Here is an 18,972-nt window from a genome sequence, read left to right on the forward strand (position 1 = left end):
GGTTCATGGATCTATGGGTTTAGACTTTTCACCAACTTTTGGAATATTTTTGGCCATTATATTTTCAAATATTTTTCATTTCCTTTGGGAACTATAATCGTGTATATATTAGACAGCTTATAGTAGTCCTATAACTTACTCAAGCGCTGTTCTTTTTTCTTTAGTGTTTTGTTTTCTCTTTGTTTCATTTTGGATAGTTTCTATTGCTATGTCTTCAAGTTCACTTTTCTTCTATGTGCCTACTCTGCTATTAATCATATTCAATGTATTTTCCATTTCAGACATTGTAGATTTACCCTCTAGAACAGGAGGTAGCAAAATATGACCCATGGACAATAATCCCTTGGCCCTTTTTTTTTATAGTCCATGAGCTAGGAATGATTTTACATTTTAAAAAGTTTTCATAAGAAAGAATACCTTACGTGGCCTGCAAAGCCTGAGATATTTACTTTCTGACTCTTTAAAAATAACATTTGCTGACCTTAACTCTAGAATTTTATATTTTTTGTATTACCCATATTTCTATTTTACATGTTCAATGCTTCCTCTAGTTTCTTGAATATATAATATAATTATGACTGTTAATGTCCTTATATATGAATCCTTATCTTGTCAGCTATATCATTTCTGGATCAATGTCAATGGGTTGGGTTTTTTCCCCTTATGATCGGTTATATTTTCCCCTTTCTTTGAATTCCAAATAATTTCTGATTCAGTGGTCAACATTATAAATTTTGCCTTGCTGTTTTTTGACATTTTTGTATTCCTATAAATATTCTTAGACTTGTCATGGGGTGCAGTTGAGTCACTTGGAAATGGTTTGAATCTTTCAGATCTTGCTTTTATGCTTTGGTACATGGGACAAGAGCAGCATTTAGTCTAGGGTAGATTTTTCCCTAATATGAGGCACAACTCTGTGAGTATTCCATGATGTCTTGTGAATTATGACATTTTCCACTCCCTTTGGTAGGAAGAGGCATTATATCCAACCCTGTATGAACACCCGGAATTGTTTGCAATAATTCAAGTGCTTCCCCCTGCTTCAGATAGAATTTTTACATAAAGGCACTTTTCAATACCCAGCTGAAGATTCACGGGAGATCTGCAGATCTTTGGAATTCTCTATGTAGCTGTTACCACTCCTCTACTCCACCCTGCAAACATTACCTACCATGGCCTCCTCTGACTTCCAGCTTTTTCTCAACTCAAGGAGATTACCAGGCTTTGTCTGGGTTCCCCTCCCTGATCCACAACATGGATACTTTCTCCATGCTGTGGAGCAATTATAGAACTCTTATTTTCTTTCTCAGGCATTATTGTCTTTCCTTGCCTGATAGACTTTTTCTAGAAAAATACATATATACATACATTATACATGTATGTATCAAGATACATTTTCATTTGATTTTTTTAAAGGCCCTTCACAATTTAGCACCTGCCTACCTTTCCATCTTAACCTTTGCCTTAGCTGAACCGATCATATTTCAGTCTTGGCACTTCGGCTCACTTTCTTACCCCTGCCTAAGATTCCTTCTACTTTCTTATGCACAGTGCTACAGGACTTAGATAACACAGATTTCCAGTCTCTTAGAATCAGAATAGGGGTATCTTCCAATTTCTTAAGATAATTTTTACTTTAGGCAGGGTGTGGTGCCTCATGTCTGTAATCCTAGCACTTTGAGAGGCCGAGGCTGGCGGATTGCCTGAGCCCAGGAGTTTGAGACCAGCCTGGGCAACATGGCGAAACCCCATCTCTACTGAAAATGCAAAAAGTTAGCCAGGCGTGGTGATGCACATCTGTTGTCCCAACTATTCAGGAGGCTGAGGCACGAGAATCGCTTGAACCCAGGAGATGGAGGTTGAAGTGAGCCGAGATCGTGCCACTTCACTCCAGCCTAGGCGACAGAGTGAGACTCTGTCCCAAAAAAAAAGAAAAAGAAAAAAAAGAATTTTTATTTTGGATTGTCCTTACCGTAGTATTAGAGTGGCAAAGTAGAAGGGATTAAAGATTAAAATATGTTTTTCAGAAGCTCTCCTTTCTCTCAAAGATATTTTTATAAATTAGAGAAGATTTGGGCTGGACTATATCTAAATGCAGAAAATAATTGCTGTTTCATATTGTTTGGGGAGGTCTATTCTACCCGTTAATGTGGTAAAATGAAAAGACTGTTAATAATTTGGGGAATTGGATTCAAACTCTAGTGCTGTCACTAAACTGTATGAATCTAGGCAAGACATAGATTGTTGTGAAAAGGATGCTAATGTCATAGGCTCCATCATCTGTCATTCTCCTGTTTAAGATAACCTTGTCAGTTCTAATTAGTTTATTGCTTTCATTTCTTTCAATATGCCTTTGATATTTTCTCAGGATATTTCATTAAGCAGGAGAGGATGAGTAAAGTAGATTTTGGGCCCAGTTTGGTCTGCTTAATTCTTTACAAGCCGTCAGTCTAGAAGCTGAATATTTTGTCTATAGTGCTTGTGTTTTTGAGATAGTCACAAACACTTCACGTATACTCTCCTGGCTAAGAAGGTATTAATCTTAAATTGAGTGTTTCTGGGATATATATTATATAAAAGTTTCTTTGAGGCAGAGAACATCTTTTACTCTTCTTTCTGTCTGCCAGAGTGCTTTGCACAAAGCAGGCTCCAATTAAATATACTTTATACTTTCATGTAGCTTACCTCATTTATGAAACAATTTATTAAGAATGCATGTTAAGATAATGCTTAATTTAAAATTCTGAGCCTTTAGGAAAAAAATCCAGATATAACCCACTTAACCTTTTTCATCCTTAAAGAGTTAATTTATTATTTTTGGTCTTGCTAGACACAGTAAAATAAAGATAAATAAAATAAAGTAAAATAAAGGGTAATAGAATTATGTCCTTTCTGAAATCAGTTTAATGAATCCTTTAAACAAATTAATAGTTTGCCTTTCTTACATGTAGGCAGAGAGCATAAAATTTAATGTTAGATGAGTTTTAGATTATAATGAGGATACTATTATTTGCTCACCTTTCCCTTTATCTCCACAAGACAAATAACAAACAGATCTTTAACATACCTGGACTGGTGTGTTCTGGTAGGCCTGATATGAACAGTCATCTCTCTAAAACTATTTTTATTTTACTGATAATAATAAGACATAATGTCAGCCTTTCTTATTTGGTTTAGTTTACTCTAAATGTCTTCTGCTACCAGTTTATGCCCTTCCAAGCCATCCTCTACACTGCTGAGTGATTTTTATAAAATGCAAATTTTATTATGTTATCATGCTTATGATTAAAATTCTTTGGTGGCTATCTAGGGTCAAGTGCACATGTCTTAGCAAAGCTTATAAAGGCTTATAAAGTCTGCATCTGGGATGGGAGTAGCATTGGCAGAGGGAAATAAAGGGTTCTGGAGCAAATGGAACCAGGAGGAGAGTATGAATAGGACAACTTGAGGAAGCTTTTCCAGAGATGAGGACTACAATTGCTTTCCAGTGGGCATCAAGGTTGATATTCAGATAAGAGTATTTCCAAAGTACCAAAACAATGAGACAGATTAAAAATGAAAAGGAGTTATATGTAAGAAGTAGAACTCCCCTTTTATGTAGTGTATATTTGTGTGTGTGTGTGTGTGTGTAAGGACAGCTTGGTGGCTTAAAGGAATTAGAGCTGGACAAGAATGAACCTTCACAATCTGTCACCTGCTAACATCTCCAACCCCCTTACTCCCTAAAGTCCAGTCTTCTGAATGCGTTATGCCTCTCTCTGCTTCTCCTCGAAACCTTCACAAATGCTATCTTCTCTTCTAAGACTCAGGTTCTTTCTTCCTGAAACTTTTCTTGGATCTGTCCTCCACTTGGCCATGGCCTGGTTAATTGCTTTCTTTCTGTGTTGTCATAACATTCCATTCACATCTCCCTTATCACACTCATATACTCACTATATTCCGTCCCCCAAAACTAGATATGAGTTTCTCGAGGTCATGCTCTGTCTCTTGTTCATGTTTTAATCCCAAATACTCATCACAGTTGTGGCAGATAAAAATCAATATTTTACTATTGAATGAAAGAGTTTACAAGTTCCTAATCAGTTAATTAATGAATTAATTACTCTTGTGACTCAAACCAAAGTTTGTTACTCTCTCACCTTTCGTTCTGATCCTGTCTTTCACCTCTTGACTCCCCTTTTTTGGTCTCTTGCCGACCAGTGTCTTCATGCTGTTTCAGTTCTCCATAGTCCTATATTCCACCATCCTACTTTCTTTCCCTGCCTATACAAACCCCAGCTCCAAGAGTGGTGATTCAGTTCCAACAGTGAGATTTGGGAAATTGAAACCACAGTCTGAATGATGCTTAACCACTTCCCAAGATATTTGCATTTCTGTTCAAAAATTAATTTCACTGTAAAAATAATACATGCTTATTTTGGGCAATGTAAATAAATATTTAACAATTATTTACTTGTAGATACTGAGAGCATACAGCAGTGGAATGGTGGGGAGGCAAAAATCTGCTATCATGGAGTTTAAGTTCTAATGGAAGGTGACACCAAACAAAGGAGATGGTTATATAGTAAATTAAAAGGTAATAACTGCTACATTCCTCTCTCTCTCTCTCTCCTCTCCCTCTCTCTCTCTCTCTCTCTCTCTCTCTCTCTCTCTCTCTCTCTGTGTGTGTGTGTGTGTGTGTGTGTGTGTGTGTGTGTGTGTGAAGGGGAGGGAAATGGGCAGATATTTATCATTTTAATTGATAATGTTGCTGAACTACATTTTAATCAGTTAGAGAAAGAACTCTACATCATTAGCACTTGGAGATCCTGTATTTTGAACTGGACATAGGGACTGGCTGGGATTTTGAATTGTCTCTTTTGAGAAGGAAGTTAGCTCTGTGTAGGAAGAAGAATAAAAAAGACTATTTGATAACCAGTAGAATAAGTTCAGCAGAGACTGGCTAACTGTTCACCAAACCCAGTTTTTCATCTGGTACACAGAGAGACTACATTTCTCAGCCTTCTTTGCAGTTAGAAGCAACAATATGTGAAGTTCTAATTAGTGGGATGTTAGTGGAAGTAATGAGTGCCACTTCCTGACCTAATCTGTATTAAAAATATCCCATGTATGTTCTCCTTTTGTTCCCTGTTTGCTGGTTAGATGCTAATTCTCAGGGCAGCCTGAGAAATTGTGTATTAAAGATGGTAGAGGCTCCATTATCCTGAGTATCTTGATCTTGTAGACAGTACCTCACACATTACACTCTGAAATCATGCTCTCCTCACCTCCTTGACACTGCCACTAGTTGAACAACAGAGGAATAAGAAATCAACATATTTTACTAAACCACAGAATTTATAAATTACAGCAGCTAGCGTTCCCTTGACTAATCAATAAATAATATTCTTTATTATGTTTGGGAGATATCCATCTACTACTAGTATATTGTGGGTGTTTTAAAAATGAGGAATTGGCATTAAATTTATTAGGTACCTTTTGATATCTATTTTTATTTTCTCCTTTCATGTATAAATGCCATGTGGTTATGTCTAGTGTTCTAGATTAAACTATCCTTTAATTTCATGAGAGTAAAATTTCCTTGGTGGGAACAGATTTTTCTTTTAATATGTATTTTGTTTGTTTGTTTTTTGTTTTGAGACAGGGTCTTGCTCTGTCACCCAGGCTGGAGTGCAATAGCGCGATCTCGGCTAATTGCATCCTGGGCTCAAACTGATCCTCCTGCCTCAGCCTCCCAAGTAGCAAGGACTACAGGCATGTGCCACCATGCCTGGCAAATTTTTGTGTTTTTTGTAGAGATGGGGTTTCACCCTATTGCCTGGGTTGGTCTTGAACTTCTGGACTCAAAGATCTGCCTGCCTTGGCCTCCCAATGTGCCGGGATTATAGGCATGAGCCACCACTCCCAGCCTGAATATATTTTTGAATTTGATTTGACAGATTGTATTTAACATTTCTTCATCTATAGCCATAAATGCTATTTTGTTTAATTTCCTTTCCTTTCTTTTTACTTCTTTCTCTTCTTCCTCAAGTAGTCTCCCTTGGTTTTTTTGTTTCATTTTGTTTTGTTTTGTTTTGCATTTGTCAACTGTTGGTATCAGATTTGTAAACCTGATCAAATCAATTTGGAAGTGTTTTCTTTTTAGTTATATCACGTGGTATTTTAGAAGAATTCGTTAACAGTTAAAAACCATCTTGCTCTATAGTCCTTTTAAATTTTCCCAGAAAAAGATTATGTGTTCAGATAGGCTTCTACCTAGCATATATTCTTTTTATTATTTCTGGTTTTCCCTATGAGCTCAGGTACAAAGTTGGAAAATAAGGTTCCCTAGGGTATAATCAAGGTAAGGATAATGGCCAGAAGTTCTGCATTGGTAATGGTCCATGTTTTTATAAATATATTTCTATGTAAAATATTCTAAACATGTGAAAAGATAAGAATAATGAACACTTGAGCCACTACAACCCATCTTTGTCAAATGTGAACACTTTTTTTTTTTAACTTTATAACTTTCAGTAGGATCTGCTTTTGGAACTGAATCTTGATGCTGCCTATGTTACGAATTTTAGCTATGTTTTAATACAGTTATTTCTCATTGTCTTGGAATGATTACTTTGAAAGTTTCATCGTGTGATTTTTTTTTAAAAGTAAAATTTAGTATCAAAACAAGTTATTGTATATATTACAAATATGTATTATACATATAAAACACAGACTAATTGTAAGGCTACATGCTAGTCACATTAGTTTTCTTTTAATTCCTTACTATATGGGCAATACGACATACTTGCCATTAGTTCTGGCTCTTCAAAAATAACAAAACCTAATTTAATAGTCTGGTGCTTAAAAACAAATGCAATGAACTCATCTAAATTTTGGCTCAGCTGTACGATTCTGGGAAAGTTACTGTCCTAAATTTCTTTATTTGTTGATATGATTTGGCTGTGTCTCCACCCAAATCTCATCTTGAATAGTAACTCCCACTATGTCCACATTTCATGGGAGGGACCCAGTGGGAGGTAAATGAATCATGGGGATGGGTCTTTCCCATGCTGTTCTCATGGTAGTGAATAAGTTTCATGAGATCTGATGGTTTTAAAAACAGGTGTTTCCCTACACAAGCTCTCTCTCTCTCTCTCTCTCTTTTTTTTTTTTTTTTTTTTTTTTTTGAGATGGTGTCTCACTCTGTCACCCAGGCTGGAGTGCAATGGTGTGATCTCGGCTCACTGCAACCTCTGCCTCCCAGATTCAATCAATTCTCCTACCTCAGCCTCCTGAGTAGCTGGGATTACAGGAGCCTGTCACCACGCCTGGCTAATTTTTGTATTTTTAGTAGAGACAGGGTTTCACCATGTTGGTCAGGCTGGTCTCAAACTACTGACCTCGTGATCCACCTGCCTCAGCCTCCCAAAGTGCTGGGATTACAGGTGTGAGCCACTGTTCCTGGCCAGCTCTTTCTTTTTGCCTGCTGCCATCCATGTAAGATGTGACTTGCTCCTCCTCGCCTTCTGCCATGATGGAACTGTAAGTCCACTAACCCCTTTTTCATGTATAAATTACCCCCTCTTGGGTATGTCTTTATCAGCAGCATGAAAACGGACTAATACATCAGTAAAATGGTGAAATAACAGCAACGTTATGGAGTTGTTGTGAGCAAAAACATGTAAGGTGCTTGGTTTAGCACCTATTACATAGTAATAATTTAATACAAATGTATTTCTTTCTTTTAGAATTTTTTTTTCCTAAAGAAGGTTAAATTTTCTTTACGTCTTGACATTTAGAAAATTAACTCTGTTCATGTTGTTTTATGAATTAGTAGTATCCTCACCTTCCAACTAGATAAGAACCTATTATTTTTGCTCCTGTGAAAAAACAGAGGTGCCTAACTTGCTGTGTCTCCTCACATCTTCCCCCTTCTTCCTCCCCTCCAAGTTCTTTGGATCAACTGGAGAGAGGGGTGTCATAGAAGTTTTATCACTTGGCATTGTCATACCACAGTCTACTATAAGGAAAACATACCAGTGAACCAGTGAGTCTGGTCTTTCCTCTTAGTGGAGAGAAGGGCATGTGGTCACAATTTCTGTACCAGATGGAAGAGGAGTGGCTCAGTTTTCAGTTTTGTTTAATCACTGTAGACTTTCACTTTAGATTTCCCACTTTCTCAATCCCAAAGTAGGATGCTGCTCTGTGCTTGATGGTAACAGCTCACAGACTCATCAGAATTGAAATGAAAAAATATTTATTGATCTTTTATAACAAGGCAATATTGCTTAAAGGAAAACAAACATAAAATGTTCCATTGACAATGCATTTTTTCATCTGTTCGGCACAATGCTTTTGTCATAATGGAGATGTGATAACAAACTTTCCAGGACATTCAGTCTTCGGCGGCAGCACTTAGGACAGATGACTGGCTGCTGCAATGTGAATACAAGAATGCCTGACTCACCAAATGATTTCCTAGAATAGTTAGCTGGGTGGAGACTCACCAAGTTAATAACTAAACCCAACCCTCAAGTCTGTTGGCAAAGGACATATTTGAGCTTAATGACTCTGTATACACCCAGAAAGATAAAGGAGGCTTTGAGATCCTGCTTGGTAGACTGGGAAGATGAAAATGACTCATTAGGTACCTGGAACACTGAATGGCCTGCACTGGAAATATTTTGAAAGGTGAGTTGAAGTACTAAACCAGTCTTTCAGAGGCTATGCCATATCAAGCCTGAGGCAGATGATGATTCAATAAATGTCTTTTAAAAGAGAGAAAATGTTGTGCAACAGAAACGCAGGGCAGAACAAATAATCTCTGCATTATGAACAGGTGAGTCAAAAGCTGTGCTGGCTTAGAAAATGAAAAACTAGTTAAATACCTCCACAACTTTAAAACATTTTCTACTTAACTATAACGTTAAATGACCTAAGGTATATGAAGCATCTACCTCAGTGTCTGGCTGCCATATGGTGTCACTCAATGTATTTTTCTTCCTTTCAACTCTGATCTTGGCTTTTTTTGATTTGTTTGTTTAAGAGAAAAAAGTACTTTAAGATGATGTCGCTGTCTAGTTTCATGTAAGTCCATATTTTGAAGATATTAGTGTCTGAAGTCTAGCACTCTGTTGGCTTTACTATTAACAATAAACATGACAAGAAATTTAGTCATCTGTATCAAACATCTGTCATGTGGTTCAGAAATTATTTTGGGGCAACATTTTGGAATGAGGACTGTTAGCTCACTTTGGTATACTCATGACTTTGTTGAAACAGTACACATAGCAAAAATATAAATTTTAAAAGTATCACTGGTAACTCCACATGGTTATTCATTTTTAAATGCTAAACTATGAATATTGATATTTTAAGTTTGGATCCAATTTTTCTGGTTCTTTCCCTGAGAAAATAAATGATGCTTTGAAATATTAGTGAATTAGAGCAACTTTTCAACTTTTCCACAATAAATTATTCCTCAGGCTAGAAAAAAAAGTGATTCCACAAATACCATTCAAAGTCGTTTCAGTCTGAATCAGGATAACAAACACTCTCATACATAAAATCAAATATATAAGAAATGAACAATCTAAAATCTATGGATGCCTCTTTTTCAGCTCTATCTAGTCTCCTATTGCATGTTTTCTTAAAAGTGTATATTCAATCATTCTATATATTTAGAACTTCATTAAACTTTGAGATAACCTCAAAATATATTTTGTCATCAACATTTAATCACGTATCTCTCACTTAGTGAGGTTGTTACTGAATCAAGGTTTTTCTTTTCTAGAATATGTTAATATCACTATCTTCTAGGACAAAATATCAGTAAAAAAATTCATGAGGATTTACTTGACTGAGCATATGTGGAATTTTTAAGGCTGGATTTTAACTCTTTCGAGAACTCACCTTCCTATTTTGTACCCTTTCTTCCTCTCTGCTCCAACAAACACTGTTTGGGGCAAGTTTAACCTCAATAGATACAATTTTGTTGTTGGGCCAGTCCATCTACTGACAGGATGTAACTTGTAAGAAGGAGAGGCACTGGTGTGTGAGAAAGATTGCAGCTGGCAGCTGAGACAGGTCTGTCGCTTCCTTTCCCTTTGCTTTGCTACCAAGTCTATGCGTGCCTCAGAAGTAGGCCATGTAACTCAGGAGTGTCAGGAGCTGTGACTGATTCCAGGCTCTTTGTAAGGAAGAGGAGAAAAAGGAGAATGCAGAATAATTGAAGGGGAGGTGGTGATCCCCAAAGGAGGAGCAAAGAAAGAATGGTCTCAAGACTTCAAATGCTTGGCAACCTTATTTTTTTACCTAGGGCCAGCATTTGTATGAATACGGGTGCCTGTGTGAATTTGTATACAGGAAGGAACTAGCATTGTGAAATAACCCCAAACACAACTGGTCAGTCTGCCTCCCTTTGAAAAACAACAATAAAGAAAAAAACTACTTTGAATAATCTTATAATAGGAAATAACACAATGGAAACTGGAGAATTTTGATATGGAAAAATCTAAGCATCTGGAACAATAGAGGCTAAGTAATTAAAATACTGTGCATATATAATTAAAGTTGAAAAATAAAGGGAATTTTAGGCACCCAGTTTAGTTTACTAGGCAGCAAGTAAGGTAATGAAATTTGCTTTTAACAGTTTATTTATAAAATGCTCCTTACTATTCTTATATTAACATATTTTTTATATTGACAACTGACTCCTTGGAAAGAGTGAAAAAAATAATATTATCTATTAGGGAGCTTTATTAATAATCCTATAATGCTTTGTGAGTAATGATTAAGATATTAAACTGTAACTTGGAAGTGATCATTGATGAGATTGCTTATTTATAATCAAAACAATGAATCAAACTACTTAAAGTTGAATAAAAATGCATTTATCTCCATGAACTACTTGCAATAATTAATTCTAAAATGACTATTAAGCTAGTAGTACATTGTATGAGAAGTTTAAGCTATATTCAGGTCGGGGGTAAAAAATATTTTAGACTTTTGTACTAAGTATGAAAACGCAGGTATTAGCCTGATGTTTCTTTTACTAAGCCTTGTACTTTATATAGCTTGTTCTATATTCAGTTATGTAATCTTAGAGTAGCTGAAAGGATATTAAAACAATATCTTTCAATTTATATATAATTGAAGTTGAAAATAAACAAAGGGAATTTTAGGCAGTTTAGTTTACTACGCAGTTTAGTTTACTAGGCAGCAAGTCAGGTACTGAAAGCAGTAGTCACCCATTGGCTAGGTTTTCAGATATATCACAGATGTTTAGTACTCTCATCTTCAAGTATAATTGTAAACCTTACTCTCTCTGAATTGCAACTTCCTTCAGATCATAGTAGTAAAGAATTGACAAAGGATTGATTGCATACATTTCAGAAAAATACATATTGGTAATTTTAAAAATCTATTAATAAAGATGAATGGGTTATTGCAGAATTAAAAAGGCATATGTATCATATTTTACTTTAGAGTAAGTTTCTCCTACTATATGAAGTAGAGATGTCATGTATGTGACTAGTTATTAGACAGCCATCAGATTATTGTGATAAATAACATGCCTACATGTAACCTAGATCATTACAGGAATAAGTTACTGAAGTACTAATACACCACAGAAACAATACCATGAAGATAAATGCTAAGGAATGAAGTTCTTTCCCTGTGAATTCTAACTAATTCATTATTTCCAGTCTATCTCATTTCAAGACCTGTGTTTCCCTTATAGACACAGGACACCTGGGTTGTCTGATCATAAACTCTCCAGTGGCCTTTGGCCTTTTAAGTAGATCTGTTTTGTTTTGACAAAGAATGTCTAAGAAAGGAGGAAGTGAGGAGGAGGGACTTGAAGATGTGCTACTGCTGGAATCAAATTTTTATTTTCTAGTGGGAAGCCTACTTGTCATTTGTACTACTCTTCCACAGTTAGTGTGTTCGAGCAACTTAAAGTTCAGTGGCAACTCCTCATAGACTTATTGTTCAGAGTTTGTTTATTGTGAAGAATTTGCTTTTGACAGTTTGTTTATAAAATACTCCTTACTATTCTTACAGTAATTCTTTACATCACTTTATTCTTCATTTTCACTTCCTTTGTTTGCCTCAGTTTGATTCATTATCCTTCAATTGTTCAAATATCCTTCATTATTCAAATCGCTGCTTTACTGACCCGTTCTCTAAACATATTTTTTATATTGACAACTGACTCCTTGGAAAGAGTGAAAATAATAATACTATCTATTAGGGAGCTTTACTAATAATCCTATAATGCTTTGTGAATAATGATTAAGATATTTAATAAACTGTATCTTTGAAGTGATCATTGATGAGATTGCTTATTTATACTCAATGAAACAAACTACTTAAAGTTGAATAAAAATGCACTTATCTCCATGAACTACTTGCAATAATTAATTCTAAAATGTCTATTAGGCTAGTAGTACATTGTATGAGAAGTTTAAGCCATAAGTATGAAAACTCAGGTATTAGCCTGATGTTTCTTTTACTAAGCCTTGTACTTTATATAGCTTGTTCTATATTCAGTTATGTAATCTTAGAGTAGCTGAAAGGATATTAAAACAATATCTTTCAATTTTGCTTTTCTTTTCCAGTAGCTAGCTTCTATGTTAATCAGCATGTTCAAGCTTCCTTCTCATTAGTTTTTAAGAATTCTAGGAAATACTTTCCATGGCATGTTGTGAGAGATTTTATTATAGGATTAAAATCCGTTCAGCAAACAATAGGCACACATGAGGCAGGGTCCAGGTATTCTGTCTTATAAGGCAACACTGCACTTTAGGTAACGCTAGAAATGGAACTACTTTTAATTATTTTCTACTTTCTGTTTACGGCAAAAGTAGCCATGTCAAACATTTTTCATGCCATATCTTACCTCAGATTCTCTACCTTGTTTCAGGACAGTAGAAAAGCTGCTGGAAAAAAATGCAAAAAAATTTTTAACTTGAGTTCATATTTTTCATTCAATGTCTGCTGGGCCCTCAATGTAACTTTTTTTTTCTTTTTTTTTTTTTTTGAGAGGGGTCATCCTTCTATCATTAACTACTCCTAATCTTCACTGCTACACAGAGTTTCCATATTTAACAACAGATGGCTTTGCTTTTACTTTATAGATGAGGCCAAAGCACCAGGTAGGTGAAATGTTCTTGTATCGGTTGGAATCCCGAGAGCGCTCCAACAGACAACAAGAGGCGGTGTGGAGCAACATGCTGTTTTAATGAGCGCCTGGGTGCAGGCGGGCTGAGGCCTAAAATGGCATCAGCACCAAATGAGGACAGGGCAGAGGTTTTATAGTCTCCTGTAAACAGGAAATGTCTCAGTCTGATGTAACTGCTACGTGGTACCTGGACGGCCTCTCTCTGGGTCTTCACAGGGTACATGTCTTCGGGCTAACTCTCTTCCTGCTTCTGCTATCTTGCTGATGCACACTGCTAGCGCATGTGGCTTTGCGCCTGAGGACTGGGCCTGAGGAGGGAGGAGTTATTCATTCCCTTAAGCTTTCAGGCCCTGGGGAGAATCTTTCCGTAGGAGCTTTTTCAGCTTTACCAACTACAGTCTGCACACTTACCTGCTTCCACACACACCCTTATGGTTTTCTTTCTCAGTGGAAAAAACGTGCTTCTCTTGGTAAAGTCCAACCCATTCATCTGTGCTCCTGAACACAGCCTCTCCAATGTACTTGTTATACATATATATATATATACACACACACACACACACACACATACACACACACACACACCCCGCCCCCCGCCCCCACGGAGCCTTCCCATGTTGCCCAAGCTGGTCTTGAACTCCTGAGCTCAAGTGATCCACCCACCTTGGCCTCCCAAAGTGCTGAGATTACAGGCACTAGCCACTGTGCCCAGCCTGTACTTGTGCCTTTGATTCATCATTTATCCTCTCCTTTATTTTTCCATTGGTCCTTTGTCACAGGCCTTAGTCTTCTGTCAGCTGATAAATGGGAATGTTCCACAGGTTCAGTTCTCACCCTTTTTCTTCTTTCATTGTGTATGTCACAAAGGAGATCTTATCCACATTCATGGCTTCTGCACTCACATTAAAGCCATGTACACCTGTCTTCAGTCCTAGGTGAGCTCTAGGTGCCCACAGGACCTCTCTACCTATCTTCTCAAAGATAAGTCAATCTTAACATGTTCAAAATGAATCCATTATAATTGATGTATTAGTCCATTCTCACGCTGCTAATAAAGACATACCCAAGACTGGATAATTTCTAACGGAAAGAGGTTTAATTGACCCACAGTTCAGCATGGCTGGGAGGCCTCAGGAAACTTACAATCATGGCAGAAGGGGAAGCAAACACATCCTTTTTCACATGGTGGCAGCAAGAAGTGCAGAGTGATGGTGGAGAGCCCCTTATGAAACCACTAGATCTCCTGAGAACTAATTCACTATCACGAGAATAGGATGGGGAAAACCATTCCCATGATTCAATTTTTCCCATGTGGTCCCCTCCCAATACACACAGGAATTATGGGAACTACAGTTCAAGATGAGATTTGGATGGGAACTATATTTGAGAATAAAAAAAAAAATCATTTCTTCTGTATTCCCTTTGTTCTGTGTTCTCTCTATAGGGCATAGCATTATGATTTTCACATCCTGAAACCTAGGAATCGTCTCGTGTCTTCCCTGTCACTTTCTTACCTTCAGAGAATCACCAAGCTCTGTTGAACTTAATAATAATTAACAGTGCTGAATATGGCAAAGCATTTTTTATTTTTTTTTGAGACAGAGTCTCGCTCTGTCGCCCGGGCTGGAGTGTAGTGGCAGTGGTGGGATCTCAGCTCACTGCAAGCTCTGCCTCCCGGGTTCACGCCATTCTCCTGCCTCAGCCTCCCGAGCAGCTGGGACTACAGGCGCCCGCCACCACGCCCGGCTCATTTTTCGTATTTTTAGTAGAGACGGGGTTTCACCGTGTTAGCCAGGATGGTCTCGATCTCCTGACCTCGTGATCCCCCCGCCTCGGCCTCCTAAAGTGCTGGGATTACAGGCGTGAGCCACCGCGCCCGGCCGGCAAGGCATTTTTTAAAGAAGACTAAATGTATTTTCTCAATCTTCACAGTCACTGTGTTATGTGAGTGGCTAATATCATCTCCATTTTAAAATTAAGAATATTGAGGCATCGAGAGGCAAAATAACTTGCTTTGGTCACACAGGTAATAAAGGGCAGATGGGATCCAAATCTAGGCAGTTTACAGCGCTGGCCTCTTAACAACCACACCATGGTAGGCTTACTAAATGCCAGGATCTTAAATGCCTCTTCAGTTCATTTCCTCCTATTCTTTCTCATTTTGGTCGACTTGGTTCATGTGCTTCTTATTTTCTACTGTGTAACTTCTTACAACCTGCTGCTCTAAATTCATTTTTAAGATATCTTAGTAATTAGCCTTCATCAAAATTTTCAGGATATTGGCTATATCTTTGTAATCTATAGATTTGAGATTTTGTTTCAAGAAAATTATATTCAATTATATATTTGAATTTTTCCCATTCCATATATTATTTTCTTCCATGACAATGATTGTTTAATGTCCATACCACCTCCTTTCTTATTTTAACTCTGTTCTTTTCAAATTCATTTTATGTTATTTACTCAAGGCTATTCTTTTTCTCCTAGACTGTATTTTTATCCATATCTATGTCTTACCATTTGTTGACTCTAATGAGAATTTCATCTCTGTAATAATTTCATTTTATGTTTCTATTCATCTCTGAGCTCCACAGACTCACTTTTTATCTCTTGTTCTTGTTTCAGCTCTCTTTTGATCTATCTATTGTTATTCCTTCAGGATCTTTTTTTTTTTTTAAAGGAAAGCCAACTTGCCTTTAGTTTCTTTGAGTCTTGGGAGAACTGTTTGTTTGAAATTGGCCTATTTTTCTATGAACAGATCCTGAAATTTTGTGTTCTTTATTTGCCTTTTCTTTTTTCCTCCTATGTATTTTTTCTTTACTGTCTAACTTCTACCAGGGAAATGGATGTTTCAGAAAGAATTAAAGATAAAGACAAGTGGTAGTTTCTGAAATTAAAAAATAAATGTATACAAGTTTTGAGAGAGAATTTTATAAATTCCTTAATCCTTCCTACTTAACATACCCAGGGCTGAGCCTGGATGACCTAGAACATAGAGTTCTCCTGTAGTATAGAAAGGATGTCCCTTCAGTCAATGGTAGTGAACTCAGGAAGCTCGCTTTCCAACAGGGAAGGAAGATATGATGCAGGGAAAGTTCAAGAAAAGCTTGTCTATTTTCTAGGAAGATAAGGGGAAGGGGAGAGAAGAGAGAGAGAAATGGAAGAGATTCAGGAAAGATGTGTTTTCAGTTTTACATGTGCTAATTAAGTGAGGGCAGAACAGGCTGAGGACTTTTATTTGTGTTTCCTATTTTGGATTTCAAGAGGAGCTTAACTCCCAGACACCCCTGAAGAAATCTGGAGCATGGCTGCATTATCTTGGAGGCGTAGCAGAATCAGGTATTTAGAGGTTCTTAAGTTTAATTTTCCTGCTGTTTTAGTTTGTGTCCTTCCAAAGACAGACCTGAGGCAATGAATGGAGAGGGTTTTGTTTGGGGTATGTTTCCAAGAAACACCAGCAGATAATGGGGAAGTTAAACAAAAGGGAAGAAAACCAATAAAGGTGTGTTATCACATTATCACTGTGGGCAATTGGAGTTTGATCCTGCTGGGGAACTCTGGGAGACAGTTTACAACACTTCTAGTTTATCCCAGTTATTGGTTGAGAACTGCTCCCGAGGAACATTAAATCCTTGGTATTTTCAGCCTGTTGTGTGTTCAGACTGAGTAGTCACTGATGGCCAGAGAAAGCCTTCAGGCAAAAAATTGAGGCATGGGCGGGTGAAAGGCTGGTGTATATGGAAATGGCAATTGTTGAAGAAATATTGGCAGTGCCCTGAAACTATATGATACACATGGTCTGACTGCTGTCACGGCATGTTGAATATATGGCATTTAAAATGAATGAAGTAGATGTATTTATTGACATGATAAATCTCAAAAGTACAATAATGAATGAAGAAAAGTTATTGAAGAATACTGCCACATGATTTCATTTATATAAAGCTTAAAAACAGGTAAACCAAACAATACGCATAAAGGTGCAAAGAAAAGCATGGAATGATATTCACAAAATTCAGGGTGGCATTTGCCTCTTATGGGGGAGAAAGGGAAGTGAAGGTTTCGGTTATGTTCTATTTCTTATGCTGTGTGGTGGGTAAAAGGGTGTTTTATTATTATTCTTTAAACTATAAATATAAATTATACTTTCTTGTTTGTATATTTCATTAAAGTAAATCTAATTAATCTAAAAGAAGCATATTAATGTTAGATCCCTTTTCTTGCTTCAGAAAATAAATCACAGGAAATTGTAAACATTTTAACAATTCAGTTGCATGGAAACAACTGAATACCAAACTCAACCTCAGTCACCAACTCTGATACCAAATTGTTTTTAAGTTTCTAATATTATATAACTTAAATAATACAATACACATAGACACACTAAAGCAGTCTTATCTAGGTGTCAAAATACTGCTAGTCAATTCTAATAATGGAATGATAAACCACAGTCATTGACTATATTTCCATCCTTTAATATTTTGGTTAGAGTTTTAATTTAGTCTCTAGGTGGAACATACATAGATCAAACTAGATCAAGGGATATTCTCAAAGTGGCAAAATGACAACCTTTGCCTTTTTAAAACTCAGAAATCACTCTTCTCCCCGTGAGGACATATATTATTTCTCCATATGTGGTTAGAACCATAGAAACCATGGTTGAAAACATTGTTGGGACAAACAAGCATGACTATTTTTAAGACTCTGATGATTTTGGATATAATCAGCACTGAACTAGTAAGTCATATGTAATTAGGTTGATGATATATTTAGTGTCTAATGGATCCTGGCAACCTCTGATCAAATGCCTTTCAATTAAACATCACAGCGGCTCCAGGGCATGAGTCCTCTGTGTCAGTACACAAATGGATATTTACATAGACCCACTGTGCAGCTGAATTCTATTATCTTAGTAGTCCATGTGGAGAGACAACCAAATATCTTTAATAGGAATGTTGAGTAACTCCTTTCAGCTTTATTTACTAAATGTGTCTTTTACAAATCTTTTTAAAACTTTGTTGTGAAATACAGTATATATAATAGAAATGCACAAAACAACTAGAAAATTGGCACATTATTCTAAAGGCAACACCCGTTTAACCACCACCCAGGTCAAGAAGTAAAACAAGGCTAACACCCTTTTAGGCACTCATGTGCCTTTTCTCCGGGCAAACCCCTCAGTACCCTTCAGAAGGAACCACTACGCTGGTGTTTTTGTTTTCTAGGAAGAAAAGGGGAAGGGGAGAGAAGAAAGAGAGAATTCCTGAATTCCTGGCTTTACTTTATAGTTTTGCTGCCTAACTATGCATTCCCAAGCAATATAGTTTAGTTTTGCCTGTCTTTAACTTTTATAAATGGAATCATAGTATTTATGTTACTGTGTCTTGCTTCTTTTGCTCAATATTATATTCCATTAGATTCATCCATGTTACCCTACATAGGTGTTCTCTTTAAACTTGTAAATGTTTCCTACATCATCTAGCTGCCATGTTTTGTAATTTCTGCAGCACTCTAGGGATGGGAGGTATCAATAATTCTACTTTGGTATGTATGTAATTGTAATTAGCCTGGCCCATTGTAATTAGGTTGGCCCTTCCACCATATAATACTTTCAAAAATTATAGAATGTATTGCGTATATACCATGTTCTAGGATTGTATGAAGCTCTGTTCATGTACTATTGCTGTACTCAAGATCATTCTGCCTAGTATGTAGTTTTAGCATACCTTTTTATAGACAAGAAACTGAAATTCAGAAAGAAAAAGTAAATTCAGAATGTAGCCTTTCTGATATTTCGTTATCAG

The 18,972-nt window shown here is 36.7% G+C and overlaps 1 protein-coding gene across 1 annotated transcript in view; it reads left to right on the forward strand.

The window, feature by feature from the left end:
- Window positions 1-7,715: 7,715 nt before the first annotated feature.
- The window catches only part of LOC105479481 (collagen type IX alpha 1 chain), a 176,470-nt gene continuing 165,213 nt past the window's right edge, over window positions 7,716-18,972 (forward strand). The window contains exon 1 of the mRNA XM_011737468.3: window positions 7,716-8,673. The gene's annotated coding sequence lies outside the window, so the exon portion shown is untranslated. The remainder of the gene's footprint in view (window positions 8,674-18,972) is intronic.

The sequence above is a fragment of the Macaca nemestrina genome, chromosome 5, assembly GCF_043159975.1.
Source record: "Macaca nemestrina isolate mMacNem1 chromosome 5, mMacNem.hap1, whole genome shotgun sequence".
In the NCBI taxonomy this organism is placed as follows: Eukaryota; Metazoa; Chordata; class Mammalia; order Primates; family Cercopithecidae; genus Macaca; species Macaca nemestrina.